Below are 26,298 nucleotides of genomic sequence, written 5' to 3'. Positions count from 1 at the left end.
TCTTATTTCATCATGCTTTCCTGCTTGGTTGATTCTATCTTCCTTCTGGTCCACTGTATTGTTTTGAGACTCAGATTCCTTCCTTTCACTATTGGCTCTCCTCCGCGTATCTTCCTGCATCTCTTTTATGATAACCTGCATCCTTTCATCTAAATTGCGCCCAAAATCAACCAATTCCGTGAGCTTTCTGATCACCAGTGTTTTGAACTATGCATCTGATAGATTGGCTATTTCTTGGTCTCTCAAAAGGATGAGTCCTGGGGGACTGATCTGTTCTGTTGGAAAATGTCTTTCCCTGTCTCTCCTTTTTTTTCCCCCCGGTCTGGTCACTCTTGTTACGGTGGGGGGTGGAGCCTTAGGTGTTCACCGGGGCTGGGCACCCCAGTTGCTAGATTATGACATTATATGTGGGGGCGGGGATGGGAGCGGGAGGGAACAATGGTGGTAGTTCCGTTCTCCTGGGCTCAGACCCTTCTCTGGGATCCTGGGCTGTGAGCTCTGCCCTGGTCCACAATCGTTGCCCCACTGGGTCCCCCAGCCGCAGCTTGCGTACTCAGGGACCACCGCTGCGTTCTTGCGCGCCGGATGGCTGACGCGCCAATTTTGCGCCAAATTTTCCCCGACCTCTGCGCTCCGCCGACCCGTACCAGCCCCACACCCGACCGGCTCGTCTTCTCCTACCAGTCTGGATGTACGGGTCTACTTCAATTTCTTAGCTGTCCGACTTCCATTCAGATAAATCCTCTGTCAGTTCTGGGTGTTATTCTGTCTGTAAATTATTGTTGTTCTAATCTTGGTTGTGAGAGGAGATACGGTGCGTCCACCTATTCCTCCATCTTGCCGGAAGCTCCTTTTTTTCAAGATTTTTAATTTTTAAAAATTAATGTAAAACATACAAAATACAAACCTTAGGTGTACAATAAATACATTTTCCCTGTCAATAAATTTATATAAACTTATATGTCTATGTAATCAGAACCCAGATCAAGATATGAAGAAGAGTGGAGGGATGGGCAAAAAAGGTGAAGGGGATTGAGAGGTACAAATTTCCAGTTATAGGTCTGGCTTGTGTGGGTCAGTGGACTGAGTGTCAGCCAGCGAACCAAAAAGTCATTGGTTTAATTCCTGGTCAGGGCACATGCCTGGGTTGTGGGCCAGGTCCCCAGTTAGGGGTGTGGTCCCCAGTTGAGGGTGTGTGGGAGGCAACTGATTGACGTTTCTCTCCCTCTCTTTCTCCCTCTCTTTTCCCCCTCTCTAAAAATAAATAAATATTTTTTAAAAAATTTCCAGTTATAAAATAAGTATGTCATGGGAATGTAAGCACAGGGAATATAGTCAATAATATTGTGATGAGTTTGTATGGTGACAGGTTACTAGAATTGATGTGATCACTCTGTAAGGGCTACAGATATGGAATCACTATGTTACATACCTGAAATTAACATATTGTATGCCAACTATACTTCAATAATAATAAAATCTCTCATATCCTCAGACTTGTACTAGAAATGACAGTACTTTTTATTATATTTCAGAAACTGAAGGTTTTATAAATAAGAATAATAAGTAAAGTTAATAATTATTGGTCACTTCAAGGGAAAAACAGATACGAAACATTTCAGGCACCTCAGAAGCCTCCCTCATACCCTTTTTTTCTTAAGCTTTTAAATAAAGCAATTACTTGAAACACTTAATGTAGTACTTGGCATACAGCATAGACTCAGCTAGTTTTTCCCTCCTTTCCCTTTTTTAATCTCAAGGTAGACAGGGTATTATAATAAAAATTAGTTTTTCTTTGCAAGATAATTCTAAACAAGTTAACATTTAGGGAGACTTCTTTTCCTAACCCTGTTAATACTAGTCTCCCAGAAGCTTCTTGAAATAGCAGCACTAAACAGTATTGAAGAGAAGGCTCAGGGGTACTCGAGAACTCAGGCCAAACTAAAGCTAAATTTTTGTCTATTGACTCTGAGCCAGGAGCAAGCATATGGGCATTAGAAATGTAATAGTTTCAAGCTAAATCCTTGTTAAAGTATTGTGACCAGTGAAATTTCTGTGCAATATGCACACAACCTCTAGCCAAATTCATTCCTGAAATGTTGTTTTTGGCTACCACAGCTCCAGTTTCTATGTGAATTTGCCTCACACTTAAAAATGCTCCTATATACTGACCTATGATTAATGCACATCCCTTTCCTTGTTTTAGAAGAGTAGACTGGGGGAAGGAGACAAATCAGGACTCTTTAGTTATTAGGAAACAAGCACTGAATGCCTAAACTATTAGGGAATAACACAAAGAGTTCAGTTCACATTTGTGATAGTTTGAAAAATCATTTATGCTGAAACCTAACTATCCCCGCCTTCTCTAGAGTTTCTGGGGTTGGCAGGGCTTCATAGGCAGCATAGCTCTCTTTTACTATAGTATCAAGTACTTTGGAGTACATTTTGATGAAGGAAAATACTATGAAAAGTTGGAGAAAATCTGAGAAACTATAAAGAGCAAGCTCTAGCATGGTGATATTGGTGCTGAGCAGGGTGGAAAGAGTAGCTTGACCTTTTTCAGAACACTATTTTAATCACTGCAACTGATCATAAGAGGGGGGAACCCCAAAAACCTGGAATTATCTTCTGGAGGGTACTATAGGCTTCAGCCATTTGGTGAGTGTTTCAGGAACCCATCTGTATCAGTGTACTGATACCTGCCCACACTGAGCTGAGTGTTTAGAAGTTTTTGACCAAAACCAGCGGGATCCCCATGCCCTGCACTCTCTATTCACCTGATCTCACCCCAAGACACTTTTTTCTGATTCCCCACAGATGAAGCAAGTCCTCAAAGGGAAGTATTTTGCAGATGTGGAAGAGGTGAAACAAAAAATGGTAGAAGCACAAAAATGCATCAAAATCGACGAGTTCAAAAACTATTTTGAGCAGTGGAAAAAAACATCTCAAGAGGTATATTGCATCGAATGGAGAGTATTTTGAAGATGGCTTAAGTTTAAAAGATTTTGTTTATTTATTTTCAGAGAGGGGGAAGGAAAGGAGAAAGAGAGGGTAAGAAATATCGATAGGGTGCCTCTCACATGCCCCCAACTGGAGGACCTGGCCTGCAACCCAGGCATGCGCCTTGACCGGAACTGAACCTGTGACCTGGTGAACACTTCAGTTTGCAGGCTGGCCCTCAATCCACTGAGCCACACCATGCAGGGCAGCCACACCAGCCAGGGCTGAAGTTCAAACATGTAAGAATACACAAATTTTTATAAATAAATTCCATTTTTGGGGTCCCACTTGTATATTCTGAAAGAAGAAACTGGGAGACCTTCAAGAGTCTTTTTTTAAATTTTATTTTAATCATTGTTTAAGTACAGTTTTCTGTCCTCTACTCCCATCCCAGCTCACCCACCCATCCCTCCCCACCTCCCCCCCATTTCCATTCCCCCCCAGTTTTTGTCCATGTGTCCTTTATATTTGTTCCTGTAAAACCTTCCCATTCTCCCCTGAAATTCCCCTGAAATTCCCTCCCCTTTCCCCTCTGGTCACTGTCAGGCTGTCCTCTTATTTCAGTGTCTTTGGCTATATTTTGCTTGTTTGTTTTGTTGTACGGGTTCCTGTTAAAGGTGAGATCATATGGTTATTTGTCTTTCACTGCCTGGCTTATTTCACTTAGCACAATGCTCTCCAGGTCCATCCATGCTGTTGCAAAGGGTAGGAGCTCCTTCTTCTTTCTGCTGCACAGAATTCCATTGTGTAAATGTACCATAGTTTTTTGATCCCTTCATTTACTGATGGGCACCTAGATTGCTTCCAGCACTTGGCTATTGTAAATTGTGCTGCTATGAACATTGGGGTACATAGGTTCTTTTGGATTGGTGTTTCAGGGTTCTTAGGATACAATCCCAGCAGTGGAATTGCTGAGTCAAAAGGCAGATCCATTTTTAGTTTTCTGTGGAAATTCCATACTGTTTTCCATAGTTGTTGTACCAGTTTGCAATCCCACCAACAGTGCACTAGGGTCCCCTTTTCTCCACAACCTCTCCAACACTTGTTGTTTGTTGCTTTGTTTATGATGGCCGTTCTGACTGGTGTGAAATGGTATCTCACTGTGGTTTTAATTTGCATCTCTCTGATAGCTAGCGATACTGAGCATCTTTTCCTGTGTCTCTGGATCCTCTGTGTATCCTCCTTGGAGAAGTGTCTATTCAAGTCCTTTGCCCATTTTTTAATTGGGTTCCTTGTCTTCTTAGAGTGGAGTTGTTTAAGTCCTTTATATATTTTGGAGATTAAACCCTTGGTCTGAGGTATCATTGGCAAATATGTTTTCCCATACAGTTGATTCTCTTTTTATTTTAGTACTGTTTTCTTTATCTGTGCAGAAGCTTTTTATTTTGATGAGATCCCATTTGTTTATTATTTCCTTTATGTCCCTTGCTCTAGGGGACATATCAGTAAAAATGCTGCTGCATGAAACATCTAAGATTTTCCTGCTCATGTTCTCCTCTAGGACTTTAATGGTGTCATGGTTTATATTTAAATCTTTTATCCACCTTAAATTTATTTTTGTGTATGGTGTAAGTCGGTGCTCGAGGAGATCTTCAAAAGTCTTGATAAGGCTTCACACCCTCACTGCAGTACTTCTATTCCCAATGCAAGATATCATTTATGGTTGGGGAAGTAGGGGAAGGGAGAAGAAGGTAAGACACTAAATACACACACCTCAAAGCCAATAAAACTTTTATCTGTACTGCAATCAATCCTGTCTCCTGCTCTCTACTTCAAAATGCTGTTGTTTACCAAATGAGTCACACATCCTGCTTTGAATACTTCATGGCTCTTGAATGAATCATTTCAAAGTACAGAACTGTTCAACAAATAAACTCAACTGCAGCAGCAGCAGCTCACAGGCTGCATGTGTGAGCAAGGTAATTTATAGAGGAAAAATAAAAGCAGGGAACTTCTTCCCAAAATACTCTAGAGAAACTGTTGTCAGGGGAATGAAGGAGGACAAACTAAAGGGAGGGGGAAACCCCATGAGTTGTACCTGAGGTAAATTCTTTCATCTATTAATTGAGGAATTTTCTGTTTTGGCAAAGCTGTTTGAGTATCTTAAAGAGAAGATTCTAGCAGCAGACTAAATTAGCCCATTGTAAAAAGAAGAAATTTTGAGAGCAGAGGTATTATTTGGTTGTTGGTACAACAGTGAAACCATATGGTAGAATATAAGCTCCTTAAGGACAAGCATCCTCATTTGTTTGTTCATGCAAGTATTCTAAGGATCTAGAACAGGATCTGCACACAGTAGGTACTTAATAAATATTTGCTGAATGTCAACTAGCATAGCTCATAAAGTGCTACAAAGCATCCCTGACTACAAAGCTCCTGTCTGTGTGTACAGTGGTGGGAGAATTTTCATTGTCCATATCCAAAAGGAGAGTTGATATCTGAAGTATCAGCTCTTTCCTATGGAACTAAAAGCTGGGCCCAGCCAAGACCAAGAATACCCTAATAAAAGCAGTTTAGAATAAGAAACAAATAGAATTTCAAATATTAAGTCAACAGGAACAGGTCAAAATGATAGTAAAGGGTGAACTATCACAAAGAAAAACTAAGAAAACAATCTCATTTAAAATTGCATTGGATTTCCAGTGAAGATGGTGACACAGGTAAACACAGCTCACACAATGGGAAAGCAATTGTGTGATCAGTGTCTCTCTCTTTTCCCTTTCCTCCCTCTCTGAAATTATTTTAAAAATATCCTCAGGTAAGGATAAAAAACCCCACACAACTGGATTCCTCATTTTATAAACTTTACACTACTGTATCTAACAAGAGGAAAGGTATTTTATAATCACATCAACATAGTGGGGGAGGGGTGGGAAAATATCAAAACCAGTCAACCTTGAATTGCTGGATCTTCATTATAATCTGGGATTAATATCAATGCATCATTTTACATCATTTAGAACAATGACATAACTATTCTTCTAAGTAGCAGAAGTTTTAAACACTCACCCATACCTGATCACTCATTTTTATCTTGGTTTCTTGTTCCCTCTTCCTGTTTATGACAAAGGTGAAAAATCATGAGCCCATAGGAAATGTCTTGTGCCAAGTCAGTTGCAGGTGCCCAATACATCACAGATAAAAGAAAACTGAGCTCCAAAGTTAATACAGGCCAACTCCAAGAGACTGGGCAGTGTAGGAAAGAGGGTGGCAAATATAACTTCTTACCAGTTTCAGTTGGGAAAGCTTTGATACTTTGTTTTTAAATCTTGCTTACTATTTGATGGGATTGAGAAATACAATCTTACTTCAGGTTTCGATGTAATTAGCCAAAGTCCTGGTCATCTCAACTTCATCTATAAGATTCCTTAGTATCACAGCAAAGTGGTAAGTGTAAATCTTTCTCTTTCCTCTCTCTCTCTCTCCCTCTTTTAATTTTATTTTGGGGGGTGTAAAATACATGTAACATTTACCATCGTAACCATTTTTTTCTTTTTTTTTTTTTTTTATCCTCACCGCAGGACATCTTTTCACTGATTTTAGAGAGAGAGGTAGGCCCCCAATGTTGGCCCCCAAACATAAACTAATACTTCTTTTAAATACATTAGTCTCTTAAATTACAAGGAAAACAACACCTGAAATTACTAATCATAGTTACAGTAATATTAGCTTTTGCACTAATATTTTTTCTTTAGAAGTGTTAGTCTCTTAAATCATGTAAAAAGCAGAAAGTACAGTTAAAAACCATTCTTACAATAATAATAGTTTTATATAATAATTTACCAGGTATTTACCTTTCTTAAGATTTTTATTTCTCCCTATAGCTTTGAGATACTGTCTAGTAGCCTTTCATTTCACTTTTCAGGACTCCCTTGAGCATTTCTTGTAGGGCAGGTCTAGTGGTCACAAACTCCCTCAGCTTTTGTGTACCTACGGATGTCTTAATTTCTCTCTCACTTTTGAAGGACAATTTTGCTGGACAGAAGATTCTTGGTTGACAGTTTTTTCTCTTAGAACCTTCATACATTGGCCCACTGTCTTCTAGCCTCCAAAGATTTTTATTTTCTGTTCCTCACATTAAATTATTTCCACCTCCTATCTTCAAGTTTGCTAATTCTTTCTTCTGCCTGCTGAAATCTGCCACTGAATCCTTCTAGTAAATTTTTTCATTTTGGTTATTGTACTTTTCAGCTTCAGAATTTCTTTTTGGTTTCTTTTCAGGTTTTCTGTTACTTTTTGTTTTGTTCATACATTGTTTTCTTGGCTTTCTCCACAACTTCCTTTAGTTCTTTGAGCATCTTTAGGACAGTTGATTTAAAGTCCCTCTGTCTAGTACATCTGCCATCTGGTCTTTTTCATAACATTTTTTTTTCCCCTTTGAATGGGTCATACTTTGCTGTTTTTTTGTGTGCCTTGTGGTACCTTGTGATTTTTTGTTGAACACTGGACGTTTGATTCTATTAATAAAGTTGTAACTCTGAAAAATCAGATTCTCTTCCTTCTCCAGGGTTTGCTGATTTTTGTTAATTATTTTTGTGTTTTTAATTGTTGTAGGGTGTCTCTGTGCCAAGGTTCAGCCTGAGGTGCACACTCAATGTCTTCTCAGGTCTTTATTGAGCCTTTACCTGGGCATGTGCAGTCATTTTCTAATTTCCCTCACATAGGCAACTGTTTTTGAATATCCTAGTTTTTAATGTCTGGCTCCTGAAAGTGGAAAATTGAAAAGTGATGGGGAGAAAAAAAGGTTCAGGTATTTTAAATCCCCTAGAAGTCACACCAGCCAGAAGGGAAGGGGCCTGTAACTATGTGGGGAGGGGCTTGTAACAATGTAGGAAGGAGCAACAAAATGGCCACTCACCTCTTTGTCTATACCTCTGTGATTAGAAGCAATAATCAGGAGTCAGGGCACAGATCCCTGATATCTAGAGGACAGGGACCCTTTTGCTCATCCTAGCTCCTACCCTCTGTATACAAGCTGCTCCAGGAACATATGCACAACTACCTCACTGAGGACGGGGGATGGGGATGCATAGCTGCTTCTGCTTCTGAGCTAAACTGACTGAAATTAACCACAATTTTCCTCCAATTCTTCCCCTGAAAGTTGCAAGCCTTCAGCAGATTCCAGAGCTCCAAAACAGTTTTATCAGACAGATTCTGCCAGTGCAACTGTTGTCTAGGTGAGGATACCAATTCCTTGTACTCCTATTCTGCCACCTTTCCAGAATCCCTTTTTTTTCTTTTAAATAGTATTTGTTTGTGACTTTTTCCAGTAAGGCCATAACTACATTCTGTGTCCAATGACTTTAACTGGAAATCCACATGGTTTATTAGGCCTCCCTAGTCCTGAAAAGACTGTTGTCAATTAATGCCTGGCATGCTGTATTGCTTAGGGAAAGAGCAGAGAAAGGGAAGAGGCAATAGGCTTGATGAAGGCACCATTGGTTTCTTAACCCACCCTCATTCCCAACCCTTCTCCCATTTGTCTTTTACTACAAAGGCCAAATGTCAGATAATCAGTTTCCCAGCTTCCCATGCAGCTAAGATTAAACTTGTCACAAACTTCAGGCCAATGGGACACAGAAATCCACTGCGGGGGATGGGGTTGAAAACTGTACTTCTGGAAAAGCTTTTTTTCCCCCTATAAAAGGTAAAGATAGAAAAGTCCTTATTCCTACATCTTCTTTTTCACTACTCACCCTCTGTCTGTGAGGCAACAAACTTGAGACTAAAAGATAAAAAGCTAAAAAATGGTGAAGCAGAGTGGTAGAAGGAATCTAGGTCCTCTTGCTTAGCTGCTCTAACAATCCTAGTTATAGACATCTTGTGTTATAGGGATTCACAAAGTTGTAAGCTATTGTTAGTACTTGTAGCTGAAACCATTCCTAATCAATAAATGATGCTTTTCAAGATATATAGATATTTCCTGTTTTTCTATTTAAGGAACTTGGAAAGTGAAATATGAAAGGAAGTATCTCATTCTGTATCTTTGCGAATATTTATCAGTTGTACCCTAATGCAGAGTTCCATTTTCATTTTCACATAGTATACTGAACAAATTACTCTATCCCATCATTTCCTATTGCCCCAGGGTTCTTTAAAAACAATGGTTATTTACTGTTTGGGGATGGTAACAGAGGCACCTTATGATAATGCTCTTGAAAATTAGGCAGTTGAAGGTCATCCTTCACTAAGGTATGGAGTTTTAGGTTGAGCCACATCTTTTCTTAGTTCTGGATGCTCTTCTCCCTCAATACCTAATGACTGACTCTTTATTAAACACCAAGGCGCTCTTGGGACTTGTGCTTAAGAATTAACAACAACATCCATTATCTTTCTTTAGATGGCAGCTACTTACATGGATGGATTAAATGCTCAACAAACTTTAAAAAGACCAGTGCCTTGGAGCATTGAGATTCCTACTGGAATCTCAGTAGGACTTGATTCTGTGTCAGTTACATGATTAATTGCTTTCTCCATAGCTCTTGCCTAATGGTAGATCTTTTAGCATTCTACTTTCCAGGTGTTGCCACTTAGCTGAGGTACCACTGAAGTTCCCAAAGGGATAACATTAGTTCTTAACAAAGCAAGGAAAGCTTTTTGGGTCAAAATGAGTATCACTTAGTCCTATTAGGTTCTTGTTGACATTACCCATCTATATTTTTCTTCTCAAATTATTATTAGAATATTATGAGGTATAGAGCCTTTGAAAAACACATCAAAGACTTTTATCTTTTAATTTGCTACACAGTAAACAGTGCCATCCCTGGATCTCACATATGGGTGGGAAGGACAAACTATAATACAGTGTGAACAAGCATGAACCTTAACCATTAGATTTAGGAAAATCTATTACATTGTGTTTTTCTCAATTGGGCTGCTGAAAATTTCATTACAGAAAAAAATTCTAAACACTTCTTGATAATATAGGAGATTATGAAAGCTTATAATGAGCTGAGCAGAGCATATACAAGTCAAAGTATAGAGCTTATGCAATTTAGTATTGTAATAGTTAAGCCAAAAGAAAAGTTGAAGCTGGAGAGGTGAAAGGGTGGAAGGGAGGGAGAAAAAGAGAGGGAGGAGGGAGAGAGAGAGAGAGAGAGAGATCTCTGTTTCTAAGCTCACTCACAAAAAATTTCCAAACTGCAGCAGTACCTTTTTGTTTTAAGCAAGCTATCAAAGTTTAAGTGCCCAGAACCTTAGCAAGTGGTTATAGGCTGGTCAAGAAAAAGGCAAAGATTCAAATGGTTTGATAGATCTTTGGAATAAACCAGAAGCCTGTACATACAGCATACTGATTCTGCCTTGCCACCTTAATTTAATACAGAAAACATTTCTTACCTTTATTTGTTGACATAATTCAGCGAATTATTTCTGTGTCAAAACTTGGAAAGTTTTGAAATAAAACCAGACAAATGGGAAACTCCTTAAATTTTGGATGTTTCCTTTTTAGCCATAAGAAATATCTTTTAGAATGTTTATTTCTTTTAGAATGTTAGCCACTGAATAGAAGAACACAGGCAGGCAGGGGAAAAGAATGGAATCTATGTTGTCTAACATAATGCTTACCCACATGCTTCTTGATTGTCATAGTGATCCAATACAGCAGCAATACATTAGTTTCCCCAGAAACTGCCCCTGCTGACCTCTCCAGACACATCTCCTGCTGCTCTCCACCATAATTTGTGCTCCATCAATAACAAGCTACCTATAGTTTCTCTGAATGTACCATGTTGTTTCTTTCTTTTGTGTCTGTTATTCTCTTATGTGTGGAATGTTCTCAACCTTCTCTGTCTGGCAAATTTCTTTTTATCTTTCAAAACCAGTTAAAGCATCATTTCCTCTATGAAACTTTCCCTGATATCTAACAGACCTCTTAGTACTTAAAAACACTTATTTATGTTACTACATTTATCATATTACAATGTGATTATATTTTTTAAAGATTTTATTCATTGTTTTAGAGAGAGGGGAAGGGAGGGAGGGAGAAAAAGAGAGAGAGACACATTGATGTGGGAGAGATATCGGTTGCCTCTTGCACATCCCCAACTGGGGACCTGGCCCACAACACAGGCATGTGCTCTAGACTGGGAATTGAACCGGCAACCTTTTGGTTTGCAGGCCAGCACTCAATCCACTGAGCCACACCAGCCAGGTCAATGTAATTACATTTTATGTATCTGACTCCCCATGAGACAGGGAATAACTGATGTTTTACATATCTTTCTTCATTTTAATATTTCTTTTCAGAATTTTTAGAGGGGAGGAGAGAGAGACTAATTTGTTGTTCCACCTATTTATGCATTCACTGGTTGACTTAAGTGTGCCCTGACTGGGGATGTAACCCACAACCTTGGTGTATTGGGATGGCATTCTAACCAACTGAGCTACCTAGCCAGGGCTACATTTTTCTATCACTAGTATCTAGTGTGATGTCTAGTACATTATAGATATTCAAAAATTTTAAATTAAATTGAACCCACAAAACCTAATAAGGGTCTGACTGAATTGAGAAAATTATTCATGGGCTAGTTTCTGAAAACTAGCCCCCATGCTTACTTAAAGTTGGAGATACCTGGCAAAATACACAAGGAAAAAATATGCCTTGATTTTATTCTTTCAGTGGATCCTTTGCACATGTCTTACTACTGACATTTGTGAAAACCCATATTCAATTTTTTTAACATATTTTTTTAAAAAGATTTTATTTATTTATTTTTAGAGAGGGAAGGGAGGGAGATAGAGATAGATAGAGAGAGAAACATCAATGTGCAGTTGCTGGGGGTTATGGCCTGCAACCCAGGAATGTACCCTGGCTGGGAATTGAACCTGGGACACTTTGGTTCCCAGCCCACGCTCACAATTTTTTTATCCTTACCTGAGGATATGCTTATTGATTTTAGAGAGAAAGGGGGAGGGAAGAGAAAGAGAGAAACATCAATTGGTTGCCTTCTGTATCATATGCATGCTGACTGGGGATCGAACCTGCTACCTAGGTATGTGGCCTGACTGGGAATTGAACACTCAGCTTTCTTTTTTGTGGTGTACAGGACAACACTCCAACTGAATCACCAGGCCAGGGCCCCATATTCTAATTTTGATTGTGGTCTAAAATGATTAACAAATTGTTCTTATTATATACACCTCCTACCCTATTATATCAGAATGCAGACAAACTTGGGAGTATTAATGGGATCCTATTAACCTTCATATCACATTACAACAGCCACATCTGTTACGGAAAGAAAGGAGTAAGGATAAACATAAAAGCCATTAAGCATACTGATGGATGTCAGAGAGGAACTAAGACTCTGGTACTCCTAGTCCTCATTTCTTGGTAACAACTCATTACAGCAAACTGCAGATTTCAAACCACAGTGTGGCAGGCTGATAATGGCTCCTGCATTAGTTTGCTAGAGCTACCCTGACAAAGCACCATAATATGGTGCATCAAAGAACAGAATTTATTGTCTGAACAATTGTGGAGGCCAGAAGTCTGAAATCAAGGTGTCAGCAGGGTTAGTTCCTGCTGAAGGATGTGGAAGAGAATCTGTTCTATGCTTCTCTCCTAGTTGCTGGTCATTTGCTGGCAATCTCTGGTGTTCCTTGGTTGTGGCAGAATAACTCCAATATTATCATGGTGTTTTCCCTGGGTGCACATCTGTGCTCAATTTCCTCTTTTTATAAGGATGTCAGTTACATTAGACAGAGGCCCACCTTATTCTAGTATCACCTCATATTAACTAATTACATCAACAACAACCCTATTTCCAAGTGAGGTCACATTCTGAGGTACTTAGGGCTAGGACTTCAACATGTCAATTTTGAGAGACACAATTCATCCTGTAACAGCTCCCAAGGATATGGCCAGAAGCTGGAAGAGGTAAGGAAAGGATTCTCTTGGGAGCCTCCAGAGAGAGTAGGGCTCTGCCTATACCTTGGTTGCAGATTTCTGGCCTCCTGAACTATGACAGTGACAAATGGTAGATAGTAACCAAATTATATCAATAGTCGCTTTAAATGTCAGTGATCTAAATATGCCAATTAAAAGACAGAGATTGTCAGAATGGATAAAAAACACTAAACCTAACTATGTGTTGTTTATAATAAACTCACTTTAATAATAAAGACATACAGATAAAAAGTAATGAGATGGAGAAAGATATACCATGGTAACAGTGATCAAAATAAAGTAGAAGTAGCTATATTAATTTCATACAGAGCAGACTTCAATGCAAGTAACATTATCAGGGATACGGAGAGGCATTACATAATGAAAAAGGAGTCAACAGTCCAAGAAGACAAATTAAGACTTAATGTATATGTGCCTAACAACAGAGTATCAAAATACATGAGGCCAAACTGATAGAACTGCAAGCAGAAAGAGATGAAACCACTATTATAATCAGAGACTTTAACGTTCTTCTATCAGAAGTGGACAGATCCAGGAGGCAGAAAATCAGTAAGAACATAGTTGAACTCAACAGCACCATCAATCAACTAGATATAATGATAGATAATGATCGAATACTTCATCTAAAAACAGATTACATATTCTTCTCAGGTTCACATGGAAGGAACATTCACCAAGACAGACCACATTCTAGGTCACATAACACACCTTAACAAGTGTAAAAGAACAAAAATCATACAATGTCTGCTCTTAGACCACAATGAAATTAAACCAGAGATCAATAGCAGGAAGACAGCTGGAAAATCCCAAATACTTGGAGATTAAATAACATATCAGTCAAAGAAGAAATTGACATCTCAAGAGAAATTTTAAGGTATCTTAAACTAAGTGAAAATAAAAATATCAAAATTCATGAGATGCACAAAAACAGGGCTTAGAAGGAAATTTATAATATGAATGGATATATTAGGAAAAAAATCTAAAACCAATAACCTAAGTTTCCACCTTAGGAAACTAAAAAAAAAAAAAGACAAATTAAATCCAAAGTAAGCAAGTATGGGAGGTGGAAGGTGGGGGTGGGTGGGGCAGGGGATAGCAGTAGCAGGAAAATGGAGACAACTGCACTTGAACAACAATAATAAGAGAAATCATTAAAAAATAAATGCAAAGTAAGGAGAAAAAAATAAATAATGAAAATTGGAGCAGAAATCAATCAAACTAAAAACAGGAAACCAGTAACAAAAATCAATAAAACCCAAACCTGGTTCTCTGAAAGGATCAATAAAATAATAAACTTCTAGCTAAGAAGGAATATTATGAACAACTTAACTTTATGCCCACAAACTTGTTAACCTAGATGAAATGAATGAATTATTTAAAAGATGCAATTCTCAGCCCTGGCTGGCGTAGCTCAGTGAATTGAGCGTGGGCTGGGAACCAAAGTGTCCCAGGTTCGATTCCCAGCCAGGGTACATTCCTGGGTTGCAGGCCATAACCCCCAGCAACCGCACATTGATGTTTCTCTCTCTCTCTCTGTCTCTCTCTATCTCTCTATCTCCCTCTCTTCCCTCTCTAAAAATAAATAAATAAAAATTTTTTAAAAAGTAAAGACCCAATTAAAAAAAAAAAAAGATGCAATTCTCCAAAAATCACACAAAAAATGGACAATCTGTCTAGACCTGTATCTATTAAATTAATTGAATCAATAAACAACCTTCCAAAACAGAAAGCACCAGGCCCAAATGGTTGGTGAATTCTACCAAACATGAAAGGAAAAAATTATACCTATTCTCTACAATCTCCTCCAGAGGATTAGAAGCAGAGGGAATACTTTCTAACTTATCCTATAAGGCTAGCATTACTCTACAACCAAAACCAAAGAAAAACATCACAAGAAAAAACTATAGACCAACATCTCTCATGAACATAGATGTGAAAATCCTCACAAAACACTAGTAAATCAAATCTAACAATGTATAATTATATGCCACAACCAAGTGGGATTTATACCAGGTACGCAAGGCTGGTTCAATATTTGAAACCTAATGTAGTCCATTACATTAGCAAGCTAAAGAAAGAGAAAAATCACATGACCATGTCAACAGATGCTAAAAAAAAAACAAAAACCAACAACCCATCTGACAAAATCCTACACCTAGTCATGATAAAAACTCTGAGCAAACTAAGAATACATGGAATTTCCTCAACCTGATAAAGAACATCTGTAGAAAGAACCTACAGCCAGCACCATACTCAATAATGAGAAACTTAAAGCTTCCCTACTAAGATCAAGAAGGCAAGATGGGACTTCCAGCCAAGATGAAGGCTGGATACGCTTCCAGCAAAGATGGAGGCTAGATAGATACGCTTCACCTCCTCACACAACCAAAAGAAGGATAACAATCAATTTAAAAACAAAAAACAACCAGAACTGCCAGAAAATCGAACTGTATGGAAGTCTGACAATCAAGGAGTTAAAGAAACACTCATCCAGACTGGGTAGGTGGGCTGGACACAGGCACCTGGGGCAGAGAGAACAAGCAGCCAGGTAGCCCCTGCAGTACTGGTGGACCATGTGGTCCTACACTCATGTGTGGATAAAAACTGGGAGGAACAACTGGAGAAGAGCAATCCCAGCCCAGGACAGACCAGGCAATCCACAGTTCCAGTGCCAGGAAAGAAAGCCTCATAATCTTTGGCAGTAAAAACCTATGGGAGTTGTGTCAGCGGAAGAAACTGCCAATCTCTCAGGACAGTCAGTTTGAGGAGCCCACAGGGTCCTAGAACATGCCCAAGCCCACCCACTCGGGAAATCAGCACCAAAGCAGCAACTGGAAGGACACCAGTTGCTTGTAGGAAGCAAAGGCAGTGACTGTAAGTGGGGCAAGAGCTGAGCAAGCGGTACTGTTCCCTCTCTGACCCTTCCCTCACATACAGTGCTTCAACACAGCAAAGCAGGTTGCCCCGCCATGGCAAATACCTAATGCTCTACCCCATACAAAATAACAGGTGCTCCAAGACAAAGAAATATGGTCCAAATGAAATAACAGATCAAAACTCCAGTAAAAGAACTAAGTGAAAAGGAGGTAGCCAACCTATCAGATGCAGAGTTCAAAACACTGGTGATTAGGATGCTCATAGAATTGATTGAGTATGGCTGAAAAATAAAAGTAGTGAAGGATTACAAAGTGAAATAAAGAAAAATATACAGACAACAGGGAAGGGAAGGAAACAGGGACTCAAATCAGTGATTTGGAACAAAAGAAAGAAGTAAACATTCAACCAGAACACAATGAAGAAACAAGAATTCAGAAAAATGAGGAGAGGCTTAGGAAGTTCTGTGTTAACTTTAAGCGCTCCAACATCCGAATCATAGGGGTGCCAGAAGGAGAACAGGAACAGTAAGAAATTGAGAACTTTTTAAATTTTATTTATTTATTTAAATTATATTTTATTAATTATGCTATTACAGTTGTCCCATTTTTTTCTCCCCTTTATCCCTCTCCACCCTGCATACCTCCACCCTCCAGCATCCCTCCCACCCTTACTTCATGTCCATGGGTTGTACATGTAAGTTCTTTGGCTTCTCTATTTCCTATACTCTTCCTAACTTACCACTGTCTATTTTATGCCTACCAATTATGCTTCGCATTCCCTGTGCCTTCCCCCCTTCTTCCCTCCCCCTTCCCACTGATAATCCTCCATGTGATCTCCATTTCTGTGATTCTGTTATTGTTCTAGTTGTTTGCTTAGTTTTTGTTTCTTAGGTTCAGTTGTTGATGGTTATGAGTTTGCTGTCACTTTATTGTTCATAGTTTTTGATATTCTACTATTTCTTAGTAAGTCCTTTTAACATTTCATATAATAAGGGCTTAGTGATGATGAACTCCTTTAGCTTGACCTTATCTGGGAAGCGCTTTATCTGTCCTTCCATTCTAAATGATAGCTTTTCTGGATAGAATAATCCTGGATGTAGGTCCTTGCCTTTCATGACTTCAAATACTTGTTTCCAGCCCCTTCTTACCTGCAAGGTCTCTTTTGAGAAATCAGCTGATAGCCTTATGGGAACTCCTTTGTAAGTAACTGTCTCCTTTTCTCTTGCTGCTTTTAAGATTCTCTCCTTATTTTTCATCTTGGGTAATGTAATTATGGTGTGCCCTGATGTATGCTTCCTTGGATCCAACTTCTTTGGGACTCTCTGAGCTTCTTGGACTTCCTGGAAGTCTATTTCCTTTGCCAGATTGGGGAAATTCTCCTTCATTATTTGTTACATATAACTACTGAGAATGGAAACTGGTATAGCCACTTCAGAAGACAGTTTGGAGGTTTCTAACCAAACTAAACATGCTCTTACCATACACTCTAGCAATCATTCTCTTTGGTATTTATCCAAGAAGTTGAAAACTATGTCCACACAAAAACCTGCACATGGATATTTATAGCAACTTTATTATTAATTGCCAAAACTTGTAAGCAACCAAGATATCCTTCTGTAGGTGAATGGATAAACTGTGGTACATCCAGACAATAAAATAGTATTCGGTGCTTAAAGAAAAAAGAGCTTATAGTGTACCCATGCCAGAGTAAATTGCAACCTTGAACCATTGCCCAGCCTCCTTATCTGTGGGCTGTGGGCACTGAAGGGGGTTGTACAGTATGAAAAAAGAAAAAAATAAAAGAGGTTTCAAGGCATGAAGAGACACATAAGTACATAATACTAAGTGAAAGATACTAATTTGAAAAGATGCCGGTTTGAAAAGACTACTTACTTATGATTCCAAGTACATGGCTTTCTGGAGAAGATGAAACTATGGTAACAGTAAAAACATCAGTGGATTGCCAGAGGGGTGTGAGGGAGAGGGAGGAAGGGTGAATAGGTGGAACACAGAGGATTTTGAGGGCGGTTAAAATACTGTGTATGATAACATAATAATAGATACATGACATTATACATTTGTCCAAACCCATCAAAAGTACACCAAGAACAAACCCTAAGGTCAACTATGGACTTTGGGTGATTGTAATTTATCTATCAGCATAGGTTTATTGATTGTAACAAATGTACCACTTTGGTAGGGGCTATTGATAATGGGAGGAAGGCTATGTATGTGTGGGGACAAGGAATATATACATGGGGCATCTTTGTATCTTCCTCTCAATTTTGCTGTGAACCTAAAATAGCTCTAAAAGTCATAAAAAATTGAAAACCGCTAAGTAAAAGTAAATAGCTTGTTACACATTTATGCTCAGAAAAAAGCTTGAAAAATTAAGTCTGAAGTAGAGTACTCATTGCTTATTAATCTAATGTTACGACAGAAAAGCACAGCATAGCAGAAAGTCCAGCGTCCAAGCAAGAATTGTTGTCTCTTTGACAGAGCTCCAATGCAATTATGCCCTGGCCGCTGATTTTTCTATCGGCACTTCCCCTTTGTTTCAGAGACAGCATCCACAACCTTCTGTTCATGCGGTAAGGAAAAAATTGCTTCCCAGAAAGGCTTAGCCCACTGCATTTTACTAGATAAAGAAAAAACAAAAAGCCATTCGATTCTGACAAGCTGATTACTGTCTGTGGAGGAGCAAAATGCCTCCCTTAGGACTAAGGGAATAGCCAACAAGGTACAGTATGTTCAAACCTTTAAACACTGCTCTGCCAAGTGCTGCTACATATACACTACCCTCTCTCCTCTGAGATGTCACATGTGCATGAGTGAAAGTACAAGCCTCCATAAGGCCTATCTGGCTGTAGTTTCAAATGCATATAAAGTACAAGAATGCTGAAATAAAGTCTCCCCTTTCCACTTTTACAATTACCTAGGTAAAACTTAAAAGAAAAGGAAAGGAAAGCCTGAAGAAGAAATAGCTAAATATATGAATCTAATAGGGCCTTAAAAACACATATTTAGCCACTTGGACCCTTGAACGTTTCAGAGTAACTACTTTTATTGTCCCCTCCCAACACAGCCTCTCCTGTAGTCCTAAGAAATACCTTGAAACTGAAGTAAGATGTCTGAAGTTATGAGCATAATATGATGAAAAAAATTAATGTGCACAGATTACCACTGTGTCAAAAAATGATGCTCAGTGAAGTGACAGATGTCTGTGATATTGTACTATCTGCCTGCTCTGGTATTATACAGCTATCTCCATCTATGCAACACAAAGGAGATCTTCAAAACTGTGTCAGCAGCTCTTTTCACTTGATTCAAATAACTGATAACTGTTAAAGTTTTAATTTTTTTGGTCAGCAAGCTTAATAACAAGAGACGCAAAAAGGAGGTAACTGAGGTTTAGCATTAAAATGTAAGCCTTTAAAAAATAATCATCTATCCTATTAAGCTGTCACTGTCTGTCTGATAACCTCATAGGAACCAAGTTTGGAGTCTATGTCATAGGTTGCTGCCTTGAATCCCTTTTCCCTTTGCATTTATAGTTTTACAGGAACTCGTGGCAGGGGACACACACACACACACACACACATGCACAGAAGTGTATGCATACACACAACTAACTGGCCTGTCTAGGGCATTCAATGAAGTAATCAAATGAGATCTTTGGACACCTAGAGTCATCACTTCAGCAGTCTGTAACCTTGCCCAATTAGGCACTCTCAGCTCTGAAGCCAAGAATTTGACTTCACAGTTATAGAAAAGACAAGACTACAGTCACACATTCCCTGCAGTTGAATGCAGGCTGTTTCACACAGTCCACAGTTATACAATGAATCATTATCAGAATCAAGCCCTGGCTGGTGTGGCTCAGTGGATTGAGCACCAGTCTGACAACCAAAGGTCTCTGGTTTGATTCCCAGTTAGGGCACATGCCTGGGTTGCAGGCTGGGTCCCCATTTTGGGGCCTCTGAGAGGCAACCAATCGAAGTTCACACATTGAGGTTTCTCTGCCTCTCTTTCTCCCTCATTTGTAGTCTCTCTAAAAATAAATAAATAAAATCTTTAAAAAAAGAATCAAGCAGGAACATATATATTTTAAGCAACTTTCCAGTAAAAGATAAGGACATTCAGGCAAAACATACAAAGAATTCCTTTATTATAAATACCAACTATGAGACTCCAATCTCTTTTGATCCTTATATGTACTTCAACATATTTTTATCACAAATTATTTCATATAAATATGTCCATTATCTCTTTAGTCATACAATTTCATTTCCAATTATAAGTTAAATGTCCTCTGCATTAACATAGCACAGTATGTAAGGGGAAAGGAAAAGGGTAGATACATGGCAGTGCTATGAAGTCAAAGCAGAGGATGTGAAATGTGAGTGGAAAAGAAACTGTATTATTCAATAGGTAAGGTACATGTCAAAAATGTCAGAGAATAAACAAGCTAGCAATTAATGGATAGAATATACATCTCATCACATTGTTAAAGTGCTTCAAATCATACACTAATTCCACCTTAGTCATATTTCCTCTTGTTACCAATTAGTTCAGCAGCCACTGTAACAAAGGATGCACTACTACATGGCATTACACAAAGCAAGTTACCCAGGTCTCACTCTTTGCATTTGGGAACTTACAGACATAAAACTAAGATGGGAGAGAAGGCAATATGAATCAGGAAGTAACCCAGTCTAGAATTCTCAAAGATGACACCACAATGCTTCTTTGGGCCTATTAGTGGAAGATGCTGAAGCTCTGATTTTTACACCCCAGTTTTCTAGCTCTGTCTACATTTCTGGTTGGTCAAGAATTAGTTTTCTTTCATATCTTAAAATCATGTCCCTGCTGCAAAACAGTGGAGAGTTAGCCACATTTCAGTAGCATTCCCAGGAAGATTTAAAAAAAAAAAATCATAGATTCAGGCTTAGGCAGTTGCAGAGAGGTCTCTTCATTTTAGTAAGAATTCTTATCTTTTTGGACAGGCAGAACTCAGCAGTCAATCCAGCTCTCTCTGGTATGGCATTCAGACACTTAGATCAGCAGCAAACTATAGCTAGGACTTCCTTAACTGATTGCATTTTGCCCATTTACCAAAAAACTACTACGTATTGATTTTTTCCTATGCTAGATACACATATTTATATGTATATGGAGATGATTAATAAGGAAGCAGTTGAAACTACTTGAGAGTGCTGGTCTAAAGTTTGCCTGGGTTTGCACTGCATTTCTATCATAAAATATTGTGTGACCTTGTACAAGTTATTTAACCTGAGCCTCAGCTTTCTCATCCTCCCTCAAGGAATTTCTAGGATTGAATAATACCAGTAAAGCACTTTTCTTTAGTTCGTGATAAGAGCTCAGTTAACTTCTGTTATTGTTGCTGTTGTTATTATTACATTGATAAGCTTAAACAATTCTTTGTAGTTTGTTCTCTCCCATATGTCCTATATGATCCCTGGGTGAAATATAATTTTCCTGTACATTGTAACACAACATTTCCTCTAAGTTGTATGTATATGTATGCATATACGAGCTGTTGGTCTGCACTAATTATGTTAATCTTGAACATCATGTTATAGAGCCTTCCCTATGCTAATAATGTTCATCTTACCACAGAGTCAGATAGGTTCAATACATAACAAAATTACATTAGTATTGAGGCCAAGACTGAAAGATTCTCACGTGTAGCCAAATCTAGGAGATAAAGAGTTGATATATTTATGAAAAAATATCTTACCCAATATCAGGTAGTTTCAATTCTAAGCAGATTGGAAACTTGAATCCTAAAACTACAGAAATTAGGTCACTTTCTTTTTTCCATATTTTATCAATCTAAATTTTCCAAAGCAAGAAAAGGAGAGCCATGACCAGCGTGGCTCCATGGGCCGAGCTGCATACCACAAACCTAAAAGGTTGCTGGTTGATTCCTGGTCAGGGCGCATGCCTGAGTTTCAGGCCAGGTCCTCAGTTTGGGGCATGAGAGAGGCAGTCAATAAATGTTTCTCTTGCATATCAATGCTCCTCTCCCTCTTTCTCTTTCCCTTCCCCTCTCTCTAAAATAAATAAATAAATAAATAAATACATCCTTTTTTTAAGGTTAAAAAAAAGAAGGAAAACATCTCTCTGTCCAAAGAGAATTAAGCTGCTTCTAGTGTTTATTGGGGCTCTTTGTAAGATTTATACTTCTCAACTAGCTTACAGTAGAAGGAAGGTGTGATAGCCCAAAACAAAACTAAGTAATGGTCACATTTTAAAAAAATGTATTTATTGATTTCAGAGACAGAGGGGAAAGGAGAGAGAGAGAAACATCAATTTTTGTATGTACCCTGACTGGGGACTGAATCCACAACCTTGTTGTATTGGGATGATGTTCAAAACCAACTGAGCTACCTGGTCAGGGCAGTAAATGTTTGTATTTGACATCTTCATAAGTTGCCACGTCTCCTTTGCTTTGGGGCCATTCTGCCTAAGCCATTTCTCATCTATTATCTCCTAACCCCAAATGAAAACTTCCATTCCTTCATGTAGCAAATATTACACCTCTGGTTAAAGTAATTTATATTAAAGAGTGAATTATATAGCTCCCATATTTTTTAAGTAACTTATTAATTTACACAAATCTTTATTGAAATGTAGAAATACAAGGGCTTATTTTTATATAGGGTATTTTTCCTGTTTACCTTTTTTTAAAAGTATATTTTATTGATTATGCTATTGCAGTTGTCTCAATTTTTCTCCCTTTGCCCCCTCTGCCCGGTACGCCCCTTCTCTCTAGCAATCTCCTCCTTAGTTCATGTCCATGGGTTGTACATGTAAGTTCTTTGGCTTCCCCACTGACTGTACTGTTTTTAACATTCCTGTCTATTCTGTACCTATCCAGTTATGCTTCTAAATCTCTATACCTTATCCCCCATCTCCCCCTCCCCCCTCCCAGCTGATAACCCTCCAAATAATCTCCATATCTATGATTCTATTCCTGTTCTAGTTGTTTGCTTAGTTTGCTTTTGTTTTTGTTTTTTAGATTCAGTTGTTGATAGTTTTGAGTTTGTTGTCATTTTAATGTTTATAGTTTTGACCTTTATTTAAATAAGACCCTTTAAATTTCATATAGTAATTACGACCTTAGTAATGATGAACTCCTTTAGCTTTACCTTGTCTGGGAAGCACTTTATCCTTCGATTCTCAGTGATAGCTTTGCTGGATAGGGTAATCTTGGTTGTAGGTGCCTGCCTTTCATGACTTTGAATACTTCTTGCCAGTCCCTTCTTGCCTGCAAGGTTTCTTTTGAGAAATCAGCTGATAGTCTCATGGGAACTCCATTGTAGGTAACTGTCTCCTTTTCTCTTGCTGCTTTTAAGATTCTATCTTTATCTTTAACTTTTGGCATTTTAACTATGATGTGCCTTGGTCCTCTTTGAATCCAACTTGTTTGGGACTCTCTGTGCTTCCTGGACTTGTATGTCTATTTCCTTTGCCAAATTAGGGAAGTTCTCTTTCATTATTTTTTCAAATAAATTTTCAATTTCTTGCTCTTCCTCTTCTCCTTCTGTCATCTCTATAATTCAGATGTTAGCCCTTTTGAGATGTCCCAGAGTCTTCTTAAACCCTCCTCGTTTTTTTAAATTCTTTGTTCTGGTTGATTGTTTATTTCTTCCTTATGTTCCCAATTGTTCATTTGAAGCCTGGCTTCCTTCCCTTCAGTGCTGGTTTCCTGTAAATATTTCTTTATTACCTTTCGTAGAGACTTCATTGCTTCCCTTATGCTTCTGCTGTATTCAATGAGTTCTCTGAGCATTCTGACTACCTGTGTTTTGAACTCTATCTGATACGTTGGCTATCTCCTCATGGCTTAGTTCTTTTTCTGGGGTTCTGTTCTGTTCCTTCATTTGAGCCATATTTCTTTGTCTCCTCATTTGGCAGCCTACCTGTGTGTGTGTACTAGGTAGAGCCATTTTGATTTCCTGTCTTACCACACTTACTAAGTTGTATGGGGCAGAGCCTTTGGTATTTGCCAGGGTAGGACAACCTGCTTCACTGCTTTGGGGCTCCATGTGTGGAGGAGGGGTCAAAGAGGGGCCAATACTGCTGCTGGCTGACTTCTGGGGGCTTGCCTGAAACATGCCCCTTTTCCAGTCACTTTACCCAATTCCCTTATGTGACAGGCACCCCTCCAGCTGCTGTCTTGGTTGTGCTTCCCAGGGTGGGTGGGTTTGCAAAGTTCAGGGCTCTCCTGAGAAACTGGCAGTTTCTTCCATTGCCCCAATCCCCACTGGTTTTACAGCCAGAAGTTATGGGGCTTTATTTTCCTGGTGCTGGAACCCTGGGCTGTGTGGTCTGGCCTGGGGCTGGGATTGCTTGCTCACAAGGTGTCCCCCTGATTTTTATCTACCACACATGAATGTGGGACCACGCCATTCCACTGGTGGCAGCTGCCTTGCCACCCCTGGCTCACTCCACCACCACATCCTCTCCACCTAGCCTCCCTGGCTGTGCCCCTCCTACCCATCTGGGTAAACATAGCTTCTTTAAGTCCTTGGTTGTCGGACTTGCATACAGTTCTGGGTATTTTTCTGGATGATTTTCTGGCAGTTCTGAGAGTTTTTCATTTTTAAGTTAGTTGCTTTCCTTCTCATGGTTGTATAATGAGGTGAAATGTGTCTACCTATGCCTCCGTCTTGACCAGAAGTTCTCCTATTCACCTTTAATTGAACTGATTTTTTTCAATCACATACAAAACTGCCCATGGGAGGAGAGAGGAGAGACTTTATTGTTCCCAACCTCAACAAAGGAAAAGGGCTCTACTCTTTTTTTCTATGCCCAGCCCTAATACCTCAACTCCCCAGATATATATAGCCAATTCAGTGTTCATCTTGTCCTAGCTTAGAACACCTAGAACCAGTAAAACTGTTACTAGGCAAGCCAAATCTCAATATCAAAGAGAGAAGAAAGACTGGCCACCTAAATCTCTGGATAGATTTTTGGACTTTTAGCAGACTGTGGAGCTATGACTTCACATATCCAATATTTTCTCTCCCTCTTTGTCTAGTTATTCTCAATCATGTGGTTATCTGCTCACAACTTTAAAAATTAGGGGAAAATAAATAAATAAATAAATAAGAGGATTGCATGATTAACTATGGAGACAGTAAAAAGATCAGGGATTACCAGGGGTTGTGGCGAGAGGAGGGAGAGATGAAAGGATGATTTTCATGGTAGTGAAGCTACTTTGTACCATACTGTAAGGGTGGAAACATGTTATTATACATTTGTCAAAACCCACAGAATATACAACACAAACAGTAAACCCCAATGTAAACTTCAGTTAATAATAATGTATCAATACTGGCTCATCAGTTATAACAAATGTACCACAGTAAAACAAGATGTGGTGGGGGAGGAGGAGTAAGGGGGGTTATATGGGAACTCTACTAACTTCCCACTCATTTTGTTCTCCGTAAAATTAATCTAAAAAATTGTTATCTTTTCAAATTAGAGGAAATGCTAGTTAATAATCCCCATCAGGCACAATAGCTAATAGGAGCCTAATAAGCTATACAAGAGGAAGTCAAAAAGTAAAAAATAGATTATAGGGCTTGATCTCAACTGGAGAGGACAGTAACTAAAGACAAGGAAAGAGGCTTGAGAGAAAGAGAAAAAGGTAACTCACACAGTATTTTTATAATGACTAGTGTACAAAAACTAAAGCAAATGTTATCTCCCTCAGAGAAAGAGGAGTCAAGTTTACAAGGGGCACAGAGATATTCAGCAGAAAAATCTCCACAATGAAGCCTCAGGTATACTTACAAGTGTCCCCCTAACACCTCCACCCTACCTGTGGCTAAGAAATAAGTTTGTCATTGTAACCAATTCTCAAACCTGTATGGGTGCCAATCTTTATGGTAGATTTGAGTATTCTTCAGGAAAATCAAGGACTAATTGCCCAATATCAAAAGATTTGACCCTTGGGAAGAAAAAGGAGGTGTTCCTTTTGCCACAGGATGATTCTCTCTGGAATAACATAAATAGTTCTTTGAGAGAGACATGTCTTTGATAAGCAGAGCTCCAATTCTGACAGCCAATCTGCTGAATGCCAAATAGAGTGCTCAAGCGTTCTACAATGACTCAAAGGACACAGCAAGGCTGCAGATTTATTCTGCAGACTTTCCCTTCAGAGCTACTCAAGTTTTTCAAAGGCAAAAAGGGGAAAACTCTTTCCTTCCAACAGAGAGAATTGCAAATCCCACCTGGGATCTAAAGACAGAACTACGTTTACTCAAAATCTAACCTCATTGATGTGAACAACAACGAGACTTACAAGCTGTAATGATGGCTGGCAATTTTAGTCTTTAGAGCAGAAGTTGGTTCAGCTCTTCAATCTGCCAGCAGAATCAGGAGCCACACAGGGCACACGGTGTGCCAGACTGGAAATGGGCTCATTTCATAAAATTTGTTCTCATTCTCTCTGTACTTTCAGATGACAATTAGAAA

At 38.9% G+C, this 26,298-nt stretch overlaps 1 protein-coding gene and 1 pseudogene across 6 annotated transcripts in view; one reads left to right on the top strand and one right to left on the bottom strand.

Moving 5' to 3' along the window:
- The window catches only part of ATF7 (activating transcription factor 7), a 96,961-nt gene that overhangs the window by 44,361 nt on the left and 26,302 nt on the right, over nt 1-26,298 (bottom strand). The window lies entirely within an intron of this gene.
- On the top strand, nt 17,409-17,567 carry LOC114514261 (annotated as a pseudogene).

The sequence above is a fragment of the Phyllostomus discolor genome, chromosome 2 (genome assembly GCF_004126475.2).
Source record: "Phyllostomus discolor isolate MPI-MPIP mPhyDis1 chromosome 2, mPhyDis1.pri.v3, whole genome shotgun sequence".
Lineage (NCBI taxonomy): Eukaryota > Metazoa > Chordata > Mammalia > Chiroptera > Phyllostomidae > Phyllostomus > Phyllostomus discolor.
This window is presented reverse-complemented; position numbering and strand designations above follow the sequence as displayed.